The sequence below is a fragment of the Mustela lutreola genome, chromosome 5 (assembly GCF_030435805.1).
Source record: "Mustela lutreola isolate mMusLut2 chromosome 5, mMusLut2.pri, whole genome shotgun sequence".
Lineage (NCBI taxonomy): Eukaryota > Metazoa > Chordata > Mammalia > Carnivora > Mustelidae > Mustela > Mustela lutreola.
In genome coordinates, this window is record NC_081294.1 from 134,155,448 (window position 1) to 134,172,155 (window position 16,708).

Consider the following 16,708-nt stretch of genomic DNA (forward strand, 5'->3'; position numbering starts at 1 on the left):
TTTACCTACTCCCAGATCCACAGATTTCTTAAGAACTGCCAGTCTCTAGAGCTCTGTTTTGTTGTCATTATTGTCTAACTGTATAGTCAAGATCTCTACTCCTCCCCCTGATTCATCAGATACTTACTGAGGATCTACTATGTGCTAGAATTTTATTTGTGCTAGGAATGTAAGTGATCAAAACTTGAGGTAAATCAGCTCTGAATTTACATGTTTTCCCCTTAAACTAATTAGAAAGTGATTATATAAATCCTGATACATGAGCCCATTTAAACTTTAAACCATAGTCAAGGGGTGACTGTATAGTGACATAGTTAGGCTGGGGGAGAGGTCTGTGAAAGCTCATACAGGTTTCCATGACTGGGTGAGTTCTGTACAGTCTGGAAGTTTCCATCTGCTTTCTGAGGGGAAATAAGGCACAGAGTTGAGAGTAGGGTGCCAACTGGCTGGCTATAGAGTCACTGTGGCAGAGTGAGCTGTGACCCCGAGCAGAGTATAGCAGCACCATCCTAGCTGAGGGCACACTTGGAAGGCTGGCTGAGATTGAGGGCACAGGCTAAGTAGGGTAAGGATGGTGGGAGGAGGGAAGTGGAGGGGAGGATCTGGCAATATAGATGGCTTTCCCTCTACCCACATGTCACCTTGGGCTGAAGTACTGAGAGGAAACAAAATTTGAACTTAAAATTTCACTATTCAGAAAAGCCTAAAATAATGTGGAAGAGATAGAGACTTGTTATTTGGTAATTTTGTACCTTCCACCCCTTCTCCAAGTCCAGTAGTATGAAGGCTTATGGATGATAATTTAATGTTATGTAAAGAATTCTGTGGGATTTTTTCAGTGTCTGTACTGTATGCTGAATTTCCCAGTTCCAATTATCCAACTGAATTCTACTAAATGCCTGTGAAGTGATACACTCAATGCTCAATACTTAGTTTTCATCTCCATTTTTAAAAAAGATTTATTTGGCAGCAAGATATGTAGATAACAACGATATAATGTTCACTGGGGAAAAAATAAGTAGCATAAATACTAGACAAATAATTTTTAGGAATATCATTTATTTGCCTTAGGGCCAGAAATGGGTATTTCAAATTAGGGTTGTTTTGTTTGGTTAGTTGTTTTTTGTTTTGTTTTGCTACCATTTAAGTTTTTCCCATTATCTCTGACTCAATTCCAGTATTTACAACTCATTTATTTTGGCTCTTTGTCTCCATCTGAACTTTACAAATCTGACATCTTGTCTTAGAATTTTGGCCCAAGTTTCCTCACTCCTGGTCACACCCTGCTCTCCAGCGTAAATATTGTGCAAGCCCACTGGGCGAATGAGTGGCAGGCGAGTGGTTGCCCAGCCTGAATTTCCTTAAAACCCCAATCTGAGGGTTTTGAAGGGGGGGAGGGGAGAGGTCGGGGTATCAGGTGGTGGGTATTATAGAGGGAGCACGGATTACATGGAGCATTGGGTGTGGTACAAAAACAATGAATACTGTTATGCTGAAAATAACTTAAAAAAAAAAAAAAGAAAAGTTAGCCAATGTACATTACAAACGGAGAAGTGATTACTAGCAGTAGCATTTTTATTATGCAAAAAACTTTATTTTAAAAATCAATAAAATAATTTCAGTACTTGTTAAAAAAAAAAGTATATTTTACCAAAAGGTGACGGCTTCCCTATCCAGAACAATGTTGCACTCCTGCCTTCATTAATTTATTCCTTCTGTCTCATCAGCTACTTAGCACATACTCTAGCTCAGGTGCTATCTTATGTTCTTGAAATGCTTAAAACAAAACACACAAGGACCCTGGTCCTTAATTTTAGCTCATTTGTTTACATTATTTTGCAAGTCCTTTTGCCTCCGCTCTCTTTTAGAGCAAAGATGAAAGAGAAACTGTTTCTACGCCATCAACCTGCAAAACGGGTTGCCAGGAGTTCCTGTTTCAAAGTGAGGAACGTGCGTGCGTGTGCTTCCGTGTGTGCGCGTGCGTGCATGCGTGCGCTTGCGCATGTGCACAACGAGGGCGCATGCGGACCGAAGCTCTCAGGTGCTTCGGCACGTCCCTGTATGCTTGCATGGCGGGGAGGAAGTACCCTATGACAGGACGCCAGCATTCTTTTTGATGCCGTTCTCATTTTAAAGTTTTTGTAACTTCACAAAACAATGGATATGAAGAGATAAAATAATTAGGGAGGGAAAAAACCTTTTTTCTTGGAAGACATTGCCTCTTTATTGTGGAGGAAATTGTTTGGTACTAGTTGGCCAGAATCAAGGAAACGAAGAGTAGGACTCAGTCTTGCCCTGCTTGTTAACCACCGGTCATGGATCCAAGAGCAGTTCCCCAATGGGCTGAATGCCAGTGTTCTCTCTTGGCAAACTGGACACAGTCTGACCCGATGGGAATGTGGAGGCAGGGGACAGAATGAGTTGCTCATGTCTATTGCTACAAGAACAAGGAGATGAGGTAGGTAAGGTAAAGGGCACTGGGCACTGCACAAGCCAGGACTATAAGGAGTGAGGAAGTAGATGTATGTGTTTCTCTCTCAAACATCTCACTCCCTCTCCTCACTGTTTCATCCAGTAATTCTGTGTGGAGTTCAGCGAGATGTTGGAGATACCATTGCAAATGAGACGAGGTTCTTGACCCCCAACTCCCGGAGATGAGCCATGGAGGAGGAAAGGCTGCACAGCATCTGCCTTTCTGGAGTCAGGGGAGGCTGCATGGAGAAGAGGACAACTGCCATGGATCTTGAAAGAAAGGTGAGTGGTAGGCGGGTGGTGGTGCAGAGAGAGACAAAATTCAGAGACCAAGGGGAAATGAAAAAGGCAGTGGAAAATCAGGGGTGACTAAATGCATGGTAGTTATTACCTTTGGGGATGTGTGGAAGCTTGGCCCTTGAACTTTTTCTGCGTTCTATCCTGTGTTTTATTTATAATTAGACAAAACAGGATAAAATGTTAACAACTGTTGATTCTGAGTTTTGTTATACATAGATTTCAGTACTCTTGGTAGTTTCTTTTTTTACTCTATTTATTCTCTTCATTTAATTTTTCAAATAAAATTTACAAATATCTTACCATCCTTCCATCCATCCATGCATACATACTGTTACGTACATATATCCTATGTATCTGGCAAAAATTTCACTTCCTTCTGGAAAGTGACCCCTGGAAGCTACAGTTGTATTTGCTGCCTGAACAAAGTTTGACCTTTCCACAAACCTCCAGGTACCACTTGACCTGATCACACTTACTGGGATGTGGGTCCCTTGCATTGGCTTTTTGAGGGGAGCAGATAGTCTCCAGGTCCTATCTTCTCTTCTCACATGGCTGACCTGAGCTGGAGTAGGAGACCCGTGGAAATGGCACTGACTCATCTCGTGCTCGGCTTAGCCTGGAGCTCCTCCAGGAAGTCGTGGGAAGGGCAGCACTTGGCAGAAGAAATCCTCACCTGAATGGTTTGGGGTTTCCCAGAAAGCATGAGGAATACCGGGGTGGAGAGTTTCACTTTCCTTCAGCAATAAACAGAAATAATCTACTTGATTCCAGATGAACTAAATGTCAAAGAGAGACATATTCCCAATTAGCTTATCTCTTTACCCTTTACCAGAGCTCAAAGAAGGAAATTACCCATTCCCCTTCCTGCTGGGAAATGACAGTCACTTAACAAATATACCACACCTTGTATTGCCTGAAACCAATTTCAGCCTTAAAAAAATACTAATTTGTAAGAAAAATTATTCTTTTTTTTTTTTTTTTGGAAACAAAAGTTCTTTTTTTTGTTTTGTTTTGTTTTTTAAATAGTTCTTATGTAGCAAAACCCCGAGACAAATAGCACTGTCTGGAGGCACTTAGGATAAATTTAAGTCATACAGGAAAATACCTGTTTTTTTCTTCATCTTCCAAGTGGCTGGTTTCCTCCTCTTTTGCCAATATGGCAGTTACATTCTTGTGGCTCTGCCTTTGCTTGTGCCCTCCGATGAACTTCCAAATCTGCTACAAAGTCCATTTCAATGTTGGGCAAACAACAGGTGTTCAATAAATATCCAATTCTGTGGTTTTCATAGAGTGGGCCAGTGTTCCCTGAGGGTTCCCGAAATCCTTTCAGAGGAATAGCAAAGTATTATGAAAAAACATTTCATAATAATACTAAAATTATTTGACTCTTTTTGATCTCAGTATTTCAAATACAGAAAATATCAGTAGATATAATGTGTATAACCAAAACTTGGTGAAGTCCTCAGTAATTTTTAAGAGTGAAGGAGTGCTGACACCAAAAATATTGAGAATTACTGCCCTAATTGATTGGTAAACAAAACACATAACTTCACCAAAAGGTGCTACTATGTAGTATAATGTATGCAATACCCAATGCCCATCTCTGAGAATGCCTCAAAACCTGATGTTCCAAATATGGAATATGAGTTATTACTACTCTCAGATCCTCTCAGAAGGCCAGTGGGGCCAGAGCAACTCTCAGGTTTTGGGATCCTATTCAACTGCAGGTTAGTTGGGATCAGTGATCTGTTGAGTTCATTTAGTGCTAGGTAGATGGCTAACTTTGGGCTAAGACAATGAAATGATAAATCAAGAACATTTAAATTGGTAATATAATGAAATGTATCACTGTGGGTGTTTAGAATCAGTTTCACCTATTTTCAGCAGAAGATTAATTAATTTATTTTTTTAAAGATTCTATTTATTTATTTGACAGAGAGATCACAAGTAGATGGAGAGGCAGGCAGAAAAAGAGAGAGAGAAGGAAGTAGGCTCCCTGCTGAGCAGAGAGCCCGATGCGGGACTCGATTCCAGGACCCTGAGATCATGACCTGAGCCGAAGGCAGCAGCCTAACCCACTGAGCCACCCAGGCGCCCAGAAGATAAATTTATTAAAGAACATTAGGAATCTTTCCAAATTTTTTATGGCTTTTGTGGCTGAGAATAATGTCCATCATCCCAAAGCACTTGTGTGGCCAACACTGGCCCTGGATGCTGGGTGTCCCTGGTGCCTTGAAGGCGGGGGTTCTTGGCTATCACCTCACTGGAACAGATTACATACGGCACCTCCTCCATAGCAAAGACTTAAAATTCATATTGTCACGAGGGCACATCCAGTTGGGAACAATCTAAGGCTCACACCCATACCCAAGTCACAAAGGAAGCTGAGAGAGAAAGTTTCTCAGTTCTATGTTAAGGTTGCAGGGATTTTAAGTGGAAAATCCTCCAAGCATAGAAAGAGTGTATACAAGGTATTTGGTGTCAATAGTTGGTCTTCCCATAGTTTTCTGCTTGGCTGCTCAACACATACCCTTATTCCACATGTTAAATTCCCAGCAAAAATAACAGTAGCAATAATAATACAATATTTACCTCCATACGCATAAAAGCACACTTACCCTCTTCCCTGAAAGGAGAAACAATTTATCAGTTAAAAACAATTTCAGGATTAAGTAACAGAAAATCACAGTTAACCATGATTTTAACAAATGGGGGGGGCCTTATCTTTTTTATACATCAAGAATTATTCAGTAATACTATAAAGTATGTAGTGTTTATTCCCTGCTTTCTTTATTTCATTTTTATGAAATTTTATAAAAATTATGAAATGAAAGAAAGTTCCTCATGTCTTAGTTTGTGGTCTCAAGATGGCTACCAACAACTGTAGACATCAGACCTCATCAAAACTTCCCAAACAGGAAAAGCTGGAGAGAGGCAAAATTATTATTTCATATGAAGCTTTGTTCTTTTAATTGGAAAAACTTCCAACTACCAGCCAAGGACCTGGCTCACATTGCTACCAGTTGGCTAGTCACTGATAAAGAGGAAAGATTAACTTAGACCGGACATGGTTTAGCCCCTAAGGCTGTGGAAAGAAAGCAATGGATACTATCTAAACATGAAACTGGGATGCTGTTAGAAGGAAAGAAATGGCAGGCATTGCTGTTACACTAGCAGTGGACATTGTCTTTTGGTTCATAATACCAAAAAAAACCCTCTTCTTAAACTATTGATTATTTTTTAAAAAATTTTATTTATTTGACAAAGAGAGATCACAATTAGGCAGAGAAAGAAGGGGAAGCAGGCTCCCTGCTGAGCAGAGAGCCTGGATCCAGGATCCTGGAATCATGACCTGAGCTGAAGGCAGAGGCTTAAGACACCCAGGTGCCCAACTATGTTAAGGAATTAAAATTGTCCAAATAGGGGCGCCTGGGTGGCTCAGTGGGTTAAGCCGCTGCCTTCAGCTCAGGTCATGATCCCAGGGTCCTGGGATCGAGCCCCGCATCGGGCTCTCTGCTCAGCAGGGAGCCTGCTTCCTCCTCTCTCTCTGCCTGCCTCTCTGCCTGTTTGTGATCTCTCTCTGTCAAATAAATAAATAAAATCTTAAAAAAAAAAAAAAAAAAAAAAAAAAAAAAATAAAATTGTCCAAATAGTCCAATTTTTTTCTGCCTTATGAGCCTGGTTCACTATCTCTGAGTAGCTCTGAGTGATGAACACAACACTTTTTGAATTGGCTCTTAGAAAAGAATCTGGAAAATAGGTTTAAAGCCATAGATGACATTTGTGGCAAAAATCTATGAATGTGACCCTGCTGTCCTACATAAATTTGCCTTCTTTTTTTTAAAGTAGGCTTCATGCCTAGCATGGAGCCCAATGCTAGGCTAGAAGTCATTACTCTGAGATGAAGACCTGAGCTGAGATCAAAAGTCAGATGCTTAACTAACTGAGCCACCCAGCTTCCCCTATAAACTTGCTTTTTTAATAGCCTCTTAAATTGCAGGCTTTCTCCATTTTAAGGGCTGGTACCACATGGTCTCATTGCTCTCGCCTACCGTGTTCCCCTCAGGTCCTCATTCAACTGACTAAGTCATTATGAGCATAGTAGTTAATTGGATAATTGGAGCTTTTTAAAGCTTTATTAAGGTATAATTGCATACATGTAATATCTGTATCTCTCTCTCTCTCTCTCTCTCTCTATCTATCTATCTATATATCTTGATGAGTTTGGACACCTGCCTTAATACCCATGATAGCATTGCCACAACCATGGCTGGGCAGAGTGCCCTCTGTTGATTCCTGGAGCACCCTGCTTATTCAGAATGAGGAAATAAAGTCACTCAGATGTAGTCTAGGATGTGTGGGCAAAGTGCTGATGAGTCCTTTTCAATACTTTATCTGTCAGTAGCAACACCCTGTGAAGTTAAGGATTCAAAGAATGTTTCAATCAACAGATGGAAAGCACAGCAGTAAGCCCTAATATTAGAAGAAATGTGTTAGGGAAGGCTAGAATATTTTCAAGGGTTTTATATTGAATTAAAAACTATCTCAAGTTATCATCTACATGAAAATATCTACATTCAGAAAAAAGAACAGTTACTTTTAAAACTAAAGGCATATGTATAAATTTTACTTTACATTAAGAAGTGACAGAAAAGGAAATGCCATATTTGAAGGAGAGAAGATATGTTACCTCACTTTCTGGGAATAATTAATGTTGCTTTTTTTTTTAAGACTTTATTTATTTACTTATTTATTTATTTGGCAGACAGAGATCACAAGTAAGCAGAGAGGCAGGCAGAGAACAAAGAAGGGAAGCAGGCTCCCTGCCGAACAGAGAGCCCGATGTGGGGCTCGATCCCAGGACCCTGGAACCATGACCTGAACCAAAGGCTTTAACCCACTGAGCCACCCAGGTGCCCCATAATGTTGCATTTTTAAGTGAATCATGAAGAAATCAAATGTAAATAACAGAGAATGTAGAGTACTTTGTTTTTTCTCATTAAACTTATAGCAACTTAAAAATATATCTCTTCCTTCTCCCTTCTTCAAAAATAATAACCACCAAACTCCTTAAAAACCCGTATTGTTTGGCACCTTTTCAGTGACCAGAAAGTTATTGGCTGTGGAAAACTGAATCACCAGTAAGAATCCTATAAGATGTCTGTACTCCCGACTTTTCTCAAGCCAAAGGTTTGTACTATACAGGAATTAGTGGAATGAGTGGCTTTAAACTATTTCATACCTTATCTCCTTAACTATAATCTCTCTGACCATTTATAAGGTGTATCTAAAGTGATGAAGTGAACGGATATCAGGAAAACAGGAAGACTATGGAGAAAAAGACAGGAATTTGAGAGGTTCTCCTCTCACTGCTCTGGCTGCATACCCTCACCTCTCGGGTCTGAGTGTATCTGTAATCCCTGGCTCTGTCTTGTCCACATTCCAGTCTCTTGGTTGCCAGTGGATTGAGTACTGCCCCATTCTGCCATGCAAGTCCAGAATACAATACAATACTGGGCGTATTCCTTTGCATTCCACAATACAACCACACTCAGCCCATTCCTTTCCTGAATACATGGTAATCTTTAGGCACTTAACACTGCTTACTTGAAATTTTCCAATGTGGCTTTCCTATTCCCATGTTCTTGATGCCCTCTCTGTCAATATCCAAGTATAAAGGAGAAAACATTGCTTCTAGATTAAGCCTCACCTGACAGCAGTACTGATGGAAGCTTTGGAATCTTTTCAGCTTTGAAGTGTTGGTTTTAAAAATGCAGTGTTCACCGGAGCTCTTGGAAAATGCCATATCCACAACAAAGCCCTTTTTTATCACCCATGTGGGATTGCATGTCTCTTGGGCACCTCCCTGTGCTGTATGTCTGAGGGGGTTTGTTTGACCCCCATTCTTAGATGGTGTTCTGCTGAAGTAACCTCATGGTTAAGAATCAGTCTGTGTCTGGGGGTCATAGGTTTGAAATAATTTGGCAACTTTTTTGGAAACTTCTTTTTTATACTTCATAATATACATGTTTGTTTTCATGTAAAATAATGCACAGCTTTTCAGTTGATGTGTGCCAGGACCCACTGGTAATTCAGTAAATGGTCTCCAGGTATGTGTTGAGATCTGGAGTGCTCCTAGGCAGGTTGTCGCCAGCTTTAAGTGGACCTGTCACTATACCTGAGTGCATGCACATATATCAGCACTTTCTGTTTGCCACTGTGTGACAGACATTAAAAAACACTTCACAGTTGGTTCCTTGCACATGTCTTATCTCCTGTTGTCTTGCATGTGAGAAGCATGTCCCTGCCATGTCACTTGAGGACAGACAAAGCTGGGCTGTTACTCATTTATAGTATTGATGTGTATGATGGCTTGAATACCTCCTCAGTAGGTATCTGCTCCAGCCAGTTGAATTGAATGAAAAAGAGAGGAAAGTGAATCACCAAATCAAATCAGACCCCTCATTGCAAAGCTGCAAGGATCCTGGTGTTAGGCTCACTCCAGAAGCAATGCCTTCTCCTTCATCTCATTTTCTTCTTTTCTTTAGATGGGCCTCCGTACTCAACTTTGACATCAATATTTATTTAAATGAATATAAGCCCAGAAGAAATTATGAAAGTAAAAGGGAAAAAGCATGTTATCCCAAGAAGCAAGGAAGAGAAGCAAGCATCCTGTCTAGCATCCCATCCTGCCATAGCCCCCATGGATCTGGAATTCAGAGCTCTGAGCACAGTGGTGCTACCTGGCTGGTACATGTGCCTCAGGAACTTGGAGCATTGCCACACTGAGGTAGAATTAAATCTCATATCAGTCGTTGGCAGCATTGGCCAATTAGTGCTGGTGCCTCTGAGTGAATGCTATGAGGTCCTAGTCTGGAATATATGCAAACAAGAACCAACCATTGCTTATGGAATGAATCACTGGTCTAGATTAAAGAAGTGCAGCTGGAGGGCTGCTGTCTAGAACAGGAAACAAACATGTAAAGTAATGTTGTCTTCCCGCACTAGCTTTGCAGTCTCTCTCTTGCAACCTCTTACCAGTGAAATCTGACAAGACACTGAAGAGAATCCCAGTCTTCCCACCCCCAGGGAAGTAGCACACAGTTTCCCTGTGGTAATCAGGAGAAATGACCCAGATATTAGAGCATCTTCTTCCTCTCCTTTTGTCTATTTGTTCAGTGGCACAAGGAACCTAAAAGATAAGTAGAGTCTCAACTTCCAAGTCCATGGAAACTTGATTTGTTCTCTGGTGAAGGTATTATTTCTCCTTTAAGAACCAAGACTTGCAAAAAAGAATAGTTCAAACTAGAGAAGGGAAGCAGGAACTCTGAGAAAGAATTATTTAATGTGATAGATTAGCCACACCCCCTTCTACCACTTAATTTTCAGATTAAGACATTCTGGTTATGGGAGAAACAGCACCATTTATTGGCTGTTTAATCAAAACATATACTACCTTCCATAAGATAATACTCATCCTTTCAGCATGTTGTTTCTTAACTAGCATCATAATTGAGACTTCAGTAAGCTGTTCCACCAGACTATCAAGTCTGTTTCAGGGTCCTTTTTTTTTCTATAGGGTTTTTTTTTTGGGGGGGGGTGTTTTTGTTTTTTGTTTGTTTTTTGTTTTGTAGTTTCAGGGTCATGTATGACCAGTGAATTCCATAAGCATAAGCCCATTAATATACTTTGTCATAACATGAGTTTCTTGATTCACAGTGATATTGTGGTGAATACCATGAATGATGAATGGTGAATACCATGGTGGTGAATAAGGCACTCCGTAAGTTTACACGTGGTAATGCTGACAGAAGTATTAAAGGCAAGGAACACAAATGCATATCCAGAATATGAGTCTATCCTTCAGAAAACAAAATGCTGTCCCCCCTGTGATAAAAGAGGTCCAGTGTAATCAATCTGTCATCAATCAGGTTGTCTACCTGGCATATGGAAGCTCAGCAGTAGTCTTTGCTGTGTGCAAGCAAAGCACTCAGCAGTAACAGTAGATCAGCCTGGGTATTTTTTTAAGCCTATGTATTGCCTCTATCCCTGCTACCGTGACCCTTTTGCACAGGGGCACTTAAAGAAGCACCAGTGTGACTGAGGAGAGAGGCTGACTGACATCCACAGAAGGTGTCTTCTTGTCCATTTGGTTAGTGAAAGCTTCCTGCTTTTTAGTGATACTCACGAGTCCTTGATTAATGACACAGATACTTCCATCTTTATCCATTCTGAGAATCATTGCTCTTGAGTTGTGAAACTAATAAAAATTCATGTATGTCTTCTAGATAAAATGCCCAGCATACTCATTAGCCAAAATAGATTAAGCCCCAGGGGAGTTTCTGCCTTGGTGTAGATGCAATAGCCCATGAACATTTCTTTAGCTGTTTAATTCATCCAGATGCATACGTAATGTGCATGGCTTTGATATCAGAGTGGAGGGTCATCACATTCAGAGACCTCAAGCTCTTACATGTAAAAAGCTAATATAGGAGCTGGTAGATAATTCAGACTAGGAATCTATCATTTTAACAGTGTCTCAAGTCTGCTAACATGTCCCATTTTCTCTTCTGACAGTCACCTAATACATTTCTCTGCCCTTGGTGTAGCACCAAGGACACACTAGGTAAGCAACCCCACCTCTCTCCACTCCAACCCTATGCTTCTCCCTCTTCCATAGTTCAAAAGGGCCACATATCAATGCTGCCATTCAATCAAGAGTCATAAAGTTCTAAAGTTAAAGGGAAAGGAAAGAAATTCTAAGTAATTAAGAATCATCCAAATGATTGGCTTTCTTTCCTAATGCTTATAAAGATTTTGTCATTTTCTATGGTAATTAGGATACCACAGAAGTAAATAGCCTGATAGAATGGTGGAATAGCTTACTGAAGACTCAGTTATGTGTCTGAGAAAGTGTTTTCTTCAAAACGAAGTCAAAGTCATTTTTCTGCATATGTGTTGGGCATGCAGATATCTGAGAGAGAATCTCATCTCAGGATTTTTACCTGTTGACATCCCTTGACTATCCCAAATAAATCGTCTTACTTAATTTTCCTTTTACCTTCAAGAAGTGAAGTCATTTGAGGAAGTTTGGTGAAGAATACTCTTTAGTTGATGTAGACAGTCTTTTTGTCTCCAAAGCCTATTTTTCTTAAAGAAACTGGCACAGTCTCATTAATATTGAACAGGAGTATTTTTGTACATCCCATAAATTCTGGGGTATCCTGGCTGGGATTAATTAGTTACTGGAAAGCTCCTTTTCTCTGACTTGGGGATTGATCTGTACCTGTACAAATAAATATAAGGTAACCTATTAATTTTTTCTTATCAACTGGAGAATCTTCTCACTGATCTAGTACCTTGATAGGAATAGCTGTGAAAAGTTCACATCCAATTGCCCTCTAGACCTGTTTGGGAAGTATATGTCTTTCACTCAACATAATGTCTTGAGATTCATCCATGTTTTTGTGTATATCACACAATTTTTCATTGCTATTTAGTATTCCTTTATATGAATCTACTACAATTTATTTCTCTGTTTATAGACATTTTGGTTGTTTCTAGTTTTGGATTGTTTAAATTTCCTTTTTATTTTTTTATTTTTTTATTTTTATTTATTTATTTTTTTTTTTAAAGATTTATTTATTTATTTGACAGAGAGAGATCACAAGTAGGCAGAGAGGCAGGAAGAGAGAGAGGAGGAAGCAGGCTCCCTGCTGAGCAGAGAGCCCGATGTGGGACTCGATCCCAGGACCCTGAGATCATGACCTGAGCTGAAGGCAGCGGCTTAACCCACTGAGCCAGCCAGGCGCCCCCTTTTTATTTTTTTAGATTTTATTTATTTAGACAGAGAGATGCAATGAGAAAGGGAACACAGGCAGGGGAAATGGGAGAGGGAGAAGCAGGCCTCTTGCCGAGCAGGGAGCCTGATGTGGGGCTTGATTCTAAGAATCTTGAGATCATGACCTGAGCCAAAGGCAGGCGCTTAACAACTGAGCCACCCAGGTGCCCCTTAAATTTCCTTTTTAAAGAGATTCAGATTCTTGGGGCTTCTGAGTAGCCCAGTTGGTTAATTGTCTGCCTTTGGCTCAAGTCATGATCTCAGGGGTCTAGGATCTCACCCCACATTGGGCTCCCTTCCCAGTGGGGAGTTTACTTCTCCCTCTGCCCCTCTACTTGCTTGTTCTCTCTCTATTTCTCTGTCTCTCTCTTAAATAAGCAAAATCTTTTTAAAAAGGTTCAGATTCTTTAACTGAAGTGGACTTCATGTAAAATTGTGAATGGAGAGCATATATTTTGCAAAGAGGATGTTTAACAACCTCCTTAACAAAGATTCATTTCTTTTCTGAACAAAAAATAGGATTGGGTTCGTTTTGGACCAAAGAGGATTTCAAACAGCCTCCCCGAAAAGTCAACTGTAAGCTTTAAGGGACATGGAATTCTTTTTCAAGAGAACATGTGGCATCTCTCTCTCTCTCTCTCTCTCTTTTAAGATTTATTTATTTGTTTGACAGAGAGATAGAGAACACAAGTAGGCAGAGTGGCAGGCAGAGGGAGAGGGAGAAATAGACTCCATGCTGAGCAGGGAGCCCAATGCTGGACTCGATCCCAGGACCCTGGGATCATGACCTGAGCCAAAGGCAGCCACTTAATGATTGAGCCACCCAGGCGTCCTTACTGAAGGATCTTAAATGATACTCATTCTGATCGATTTGGGATAATTTAGATGAAATTCAGAGGCAAAAGAAGGGACCAAATCAGTATACTCCAGATGTTATTTTTACACTATTCTTTTAAGAAACTGCTCCATTAGCTGCCTTAGTACAGAGACATGCTAGGCTCTCTGATTAAATTCTCTACTTTATTGTACAAAAACTTCAACTTCCTTACCCTAATATGCTGAAATTGCTTCCTGTACTTAATTCTTGGGTTCAGCCATTTGTTCATTTAACACATGTTTGAGTACTGCCTCTGAGTTTTGATAGAGGTTAGGGTTGAATAAAATGTACTTTTTTTGACATTATATAAATTTATTGAGGCCACTTGTGAGGGCACAGTATAAAATTATTTCATGTTATTGCTTGGTATACACTTAAGATAATAAACATATAGATAGCAGTCATTACATTTAGTATGGCAAAAACCTAACTTGTCTTTTCTTCAGACTGGAAGGTCACTCCATGTACACCCAAGGGTAGGATAATCAGATATGCTGAGCTGTGGATACAGTGACCTAACATTGATCTTGATGAAATCCCAGTAATTCATTTTTGCCCTTACTTCCCTTGCCTTTGGTTATGTTTCTAGGAAGAAGTTCCTGTGGCTGTGGTTGAAGAGGTTGCTGCCTGTGTTCTCCTCAAGGATTTGGATGGATTCTCTATTCTGTTTCATTGATCTATGTATCTGTTTTTAGTGCCAGTACCATACTGTCTTGATGATAACAGCTTTGTAGTAGAGCTAAGAAGTCTGGAATTGTGATGCCACCAACTTTGGTTTTCTTTTTCAACAATCCTCTGCCTATTCAGGGTCTTTTCTGCTTCCATTAAATTTTAGGATTATTTGTTCCATTTCTTTGAGAAAAGTTGGTGGTATTTTGATAGGGCTTGCATTAAATGTGTAGATTGCTCTACACATTTTCTAATGTCTGAATTTAAACATTTAGTAATGCTAAATGCTCTAGACATTTTCGCAATATTTGTTCTTCTAATCCACAAGCGTGGAACGTTTTTTCATTTCTTTGTGTTTTCCTCAATGTTTTTCATGAATATTCTATACTTTTCTGAGTACAGATTCTTTGCCTCTTTGGTTAGGTTTATTTCTAGGTATTTTATGGTTTTGGGTGCAATTGTAAATGGGATCAACTCCTTAATTTCTCTTTCTTTTGTCTTGTTTTTGGTGTATAGAGATGCAACTGATTTTTGTGCATCGATTTTATATACTGACACTTTACTGAATTCCTGTATGAGTTCTAGCAGTTTTGGAGTGGAGTTTTTGGGTTTTCCACATAAAGTATCATATCATCTGCATATTCTTTGCTGATTTGGATGCCTTTAATTTCTTTTTGTTCTCTGATTGCTGAGGCTGGGACTTCTAGTACCATGTTGAATAGCAATGGTGATAGTGGACAGCCCTGCTGTGTTCCTGAGCTTTCCCCATTGACAATGATATTCACTGTGAGTTTTTCATAGATGGCTTGTACTCTGTTGAGGTATGTACCCTCTATAGCTACACTGTGAAGAGTTTTGATCAAGAAAGCCTGTTGTTTCTTTGTCAAGAAAGTATGTTGTACTTTTTCTGCATCTATTGAGAGTATCACATGGTTCTTGTTCTTTCTTTTACTAATGTATTTTATCACATTGATTGGTTTGCAGATACTTAACTGTTATTCCTTATCAGGATACCACAAATCCTAAAAGACAGGATTCTTTCAATAAAAAGTTGAAGAAAACACCCTGGCCTGGAATGTGGCCAATTGAAGGCAGCTGTCACTAAGTGGGCAACTTAACTACCACAAACACTACTTAAACTAACCCATATTCGGCAGCATCTGTTATGGACTGAATGTTTGTGTCCCCCTGAATTCATATGTTAAAATCACAGCCCCCAGTGTGATGGTATTAGGAAGTGGAGTCTTTGGGAGATAATTGGGATAAGTGGATCCCTTATGATGACATCAGTGTCCTTATTAGAAAGACATGAAAGCTTGCTTCCCCTTTCTCTGCTCTCTGCCAGGTGAGGATGAAAGATAACAGCCATTTGCAAAATACAAAGAGGTCCTTCACCAAATACCAGATCTACTGCTGCCTAGGTCTTGAACTTCCTCCACTTGCGAACTATGAGAAATAAATGTCTGTTGTTTAAGCCACCCAGTCTATGGTATTCTCTTATAGCAGCCTGAATCAACAAAGACAGCGTGTGTATCGTGATTGATTTTGGACAGAAATCTTTACCTTTTAGATAAGTATGTTGCAAAATGTGCCTTCAGATTGTTAAATTGATTGACCTGTTTTATGGAGTTATTTACTGACTGGACCATAGCATGTGTTTATGTAGGTGTTAGGCTCTGCGGTTATGGTCCATGTGAATACTAAGAAGTATCTAATATAAATTATGGCTTTATTGTCAATCATTAATAATTAGATCTTCTAACAAAAATTGACCAGAAAGTTCCTGTTTCTTTTTGAAACTACACTGTGTTTCTCTGCCATAAACATAGAACAGAGCTTTTGTCTACCTCTTAGCCATGGCCAGAGGCCATGGAGCTATTCCTCTAAAAATGTATCTAGTTATTTTGACTAAAGATATGTGGAACTGGGACATAAAACCATTTTATACCATTTTGTAATGGAACTTGTTCTGTCAACTGCCTATTCCTAGTAACTCAGAGAATCACAATTATTTTTAGGAAAAAGATTCTGAGGGAGCAGTAATAGCCTGGTATCAATTTAAAGATGAAATAGTTTGGCTCTTTGATTGTTTCTTTTTATAGTATCAGGAATTGATATCAGGAATATAATCAGAAATTGTGTTATGATTCAAAATGTGAAGAAAGTCCTAATTCTTTGCAATTTATTAAATTATAATAGTTCAATAATATGATATTTTGTCTGATATCTTTTTGTACCTTTCATAGAATACTCAGTTGCAAAAGTTGGACTATTATAGTGTGTATAAAATTGGTATGGATTTACAAGAAAATACCTAAAGAGATTCAATGATGCCCTTTGGAAAATAGGAGAATGACTGGATAATGTAATATGTCTAGAAGCCAACTTAAGATATATATATAGATATTAATATATAGCCTGTGTGCTTGGCTTGGGTTAAAATTGTTTTATATACTTATTTTACTGGAGTGCATCAAGCTAAATTCAAAGCTTGACATTTCCCTTTTCCTATGTAAGACTGTAGAAAGGAACATTGTCAAAGTGAAAGA

At 39.4% G+C, this 16,708-nt stretch overlaps 1 long non-coding RNA gene across 1 annotated transcript; it reads left to right on the plus strand.

Moving 5' to 3' along the window:
• Window positions 1–1,788: 1,788 nt before the first annotated feature.
• LOC131831416 (uncharacterized) lies at window positions 1,789–9,926 on the plus strand. The gene is made up of 4 exons (XR_009353642.1): window positions 1,789–2,458; window positions 2,576–2,754; window positions 7,875–7,962; window positions 9,321–9,926. It is a non-coding gene; the product is annotated as an uncharacterized LOC131831416 (long non-coding RNA).
• Window positions 9,927–16,708: the final 6,782 nt, after the last annotated feature.